This window comes from Dendronephthya gigantea, unplaced genomic scaffold (assembly GCF_004324835.1).
Source record: "Dendronephthya gigantea isolate DGI-Jeju-01 unplaced genomic scaffold, DenGig_1.0 000100F, whole genome shotgun sequence".
In the NCBI taxonomy this organism is placed as follows: Eukaryota; Metazoa; Cnidaria; class Anthozoa; order Malacalcyonacea; family Nephtheidae; genus Dendronephthya; species Dendronephthya gigantea.
In genome coordinates this window covers 665150-668363 of record NW_021163110.1, presented here as the reverse complement: position 1 = coordinate 668363, position 3214 = coordinate 665150, and positions in this window count along the sequence as shown.

Here is a 3214-nt window from a genome sequence, read left to right as displayed (position 1 = left end):
TCACCGTCCAAAAATCGCCGTCTCATTGAGCGCTTTGTAGCGATTCATTGATCACACAGCACTTCCAGCCAGAAAGTTGTGACAATCCTATGAATGGCCAAGAAAACAAATACATAATGTTAAGGGATCTTACATGTACTAATAACACGACAGGATTAGTCATTGCGCACACACGATACTTATCTTTTTATACTAATTTTTTATCTACGGAAAGAACAGAGAAAAAATTATTATGCAAAGTTAGGTGGTGAAATTTTGTAAGATGAAGAAAATATAGCCTTACAAATTTTCTATACTTTTGCAATTTGCGCACAAATTCATACCACATTTGGGCCCATATAAAATCCAATTCTTACCTGCCTGTTCGAAGTAGGTGCAGCATACTGTGCAACAAACTGATCCACATGTTGCTGATCACAAAACATTAACTCCCTAAACAAAGGACTCCTAGAGCTTTTTTTCTCCGCCTAATGAATAGAGTGTCAAGGGACTTAAATATCATTCCATCAGTCTAACCAGTAAAAAAGAAAGAGTTAGGGACAACTTGATTTATGTAATATGTAATAGAGGAAATATGTGGCTATTATTCATGACTGTTGGAAGTGTAAACTTGGTCCTCCTCAGTTTGTTATGCAGTACTTTATGGTTGTTCGCTTTGTTCACTTTTGAGACAAGTATAGGTAAGCAGATAAATGTACAATACAACAATAGTTCAACTACAGTAGGCTAACACTAACTCAACTACAAAAATCCAATCACCTAGGCACTTTTATCTATAGTCATATACTATTATAATTACTATAATATATTAAATTAGAACAATAAGGAATATTAACAACCTTGAGACAAACAGGACATATATTCCCATCATCAAGCTTGGGACTAATACACTGTAATGTGCTAAGTTTATGCTTGAAAAGCCTGCACAAAGAAGTAATTGGAAGCATTTGCACACAAATACTATCACACAATAAGCAGTTAAAGTGCATATGACATGATTACCATTTTTTCACCTAAAATTTAAAAATCAGGTGATTCGAATGATATGTATCATTCCCTGGTCAGATAAATACTTTTAAAGATATTTTGGATCAAACATGCCAAAATATACATTTTTTCAATAGCTGGCGGGGAGAAAAGAGTCTAAGAACTAATTAGGGTTTTGACGTCATACCAGGCACCAAACGAAATCGATGAGTGTCACATTATAGTAAATATATGTTGTGTGCATGAAAATTTGTATACTTTGCGTTGCAAAATGCTGGCTAAATGTGTTGTATACGGTTGTTCCGACACACCAGTTGCTTAAAATCAAATTTATAATTGAGATTTGCACCCAGAGGCAGTAAGGAGACAAATAAAATGGATAAACTTCATTAAATTCAAGCGCGCTGGATGGGAGCCATCGCATGAAAGCCATGTTTGCTGCAAATATTTTAAGTGTTATTACATTTTGGGAATTCGCCTTGTTTAGAACGAGGCACATTCCCTCGACTGAAGAGAGACGAAATTGGGATTAGCCGATATCCAACAATACAAACTGCGGTCGAAAAACAGATGAACTTATCTGCGAGATCTGCAAGGGTGATTCAATGCAAGGTGAGAATGTTACAGTTACTCAGTTCCTCATCAGGAATATGCCTTAATTGTCTACTATGTCAAGATTTCTTCTTCTATATTTCAGAGTGTTACATCCTACACTACATCACAGGCAACTTGAAATTGTTTGAGACTGGGAATTAGCATATAAGGGGCCAATTAGCATAAGTTGTATGCTAAGAGCTTTAAGCAAGACTCAATATTAATAAAGATAATTTTTTACTCCTTAATTGTATAACACACAGCTCATGTCTGTTTCCTCGGTAAATAGTTTTGTCTTCCCTCTATCTTCATCTACACAATAATTAAGATACAAGCCAGCTAGCCCATACCATTAACACTTACACCAGAAACACTTCTTATGTTATGAACAGTTTTACATGGACAGTCACAAACAAGCAAAGTTCGAAGTTGATGTGGCCAATATATTCCATTCTATAACGAATTCCATTCTAATACCATATAATCTGTTGACAAATAGTTTCTTCCTGCAATCCACAACTTGTTACAGTACATAGGTCAAGGCCCAAATAGTAAAGAATAAGCAATTACCAAATGACACAAAAATACTTTTATTGCGCTTGGTACCACATTGGTGACCCCAACGAGAAATGACGGACAAAGAATAAGCTCTGCAAGCGACTGCCACTATGTATGCAATTTCCCTCAAGTTACCCAATTTTTAGCCGTCTGACCCGAAATGTGGGTCGCGTAAGTTGAACCGTTGTTCGAAGAACAGAAAATTACACAAGAGAAGACAAAATTTGCACATGTTGTCCGCATTTTGCCTGCCCGATATGCTTCAGAACTGTGTGATATTATACTTTGTCCGCCAGAGCAGCCGTACAAAGCTATTAAGAAAGAATTGCAAAGCATGTTTGCATGTCGAGATGGCAGCAACTACAGCAACTCCTACATGCTGAAGAGCTAGGCGTTGCAAAGCACTCGTAGTTACTAGGTCATATGTTGAAACTCAGATGCGGCACAACAGGTGACGCAGAGCAAGATGAAATCTTTCGGGAGATTTACCTTCAAAAGCTGCCCCTTACAATTTGCACAGTATTGGCTATTCATCAGGACAATTTTGTGACGATGAGTCATTACTTCCCCGTTAACCTCCCCAAGAAACAAGACTTGATCTACATTTGAGCTTTTATCTTGATGAAGTGGTTTTGAAAAGGTTGACTTGCTTTGACAAACTGCTTGGTAGTGGCCTTTTTTCTTACATTTATTACAGGTAACACAGTCCTTGCAGGACAAAATTTATGTTCATGTTCAATTGCACTTTTCTCCTGGTAAACTACACATAAATAATCAAACCACAAATTATAATTGCCAATGTAATTATTAATTTAGTAAATAAAATCATTAGCTAAATCATTGCCTTCAATATCTCGACATTATGAAAAATGTTTATAATTGTGTGCATCTTTAACATGCAGCATTCACAAAATGCAGCCATTGGACCACAGTTTGGGCACCTAAATTTCCCCTCCATACCACAATGGATGCATTTGTCGTTCATTATACTCCTGCCAGCAAACTGTTTGAGATTTATATGGTCACCTCTCTCAGCTTTTCCCATGCTTTCTGGATTTTTCAACCTTTTTGTAAT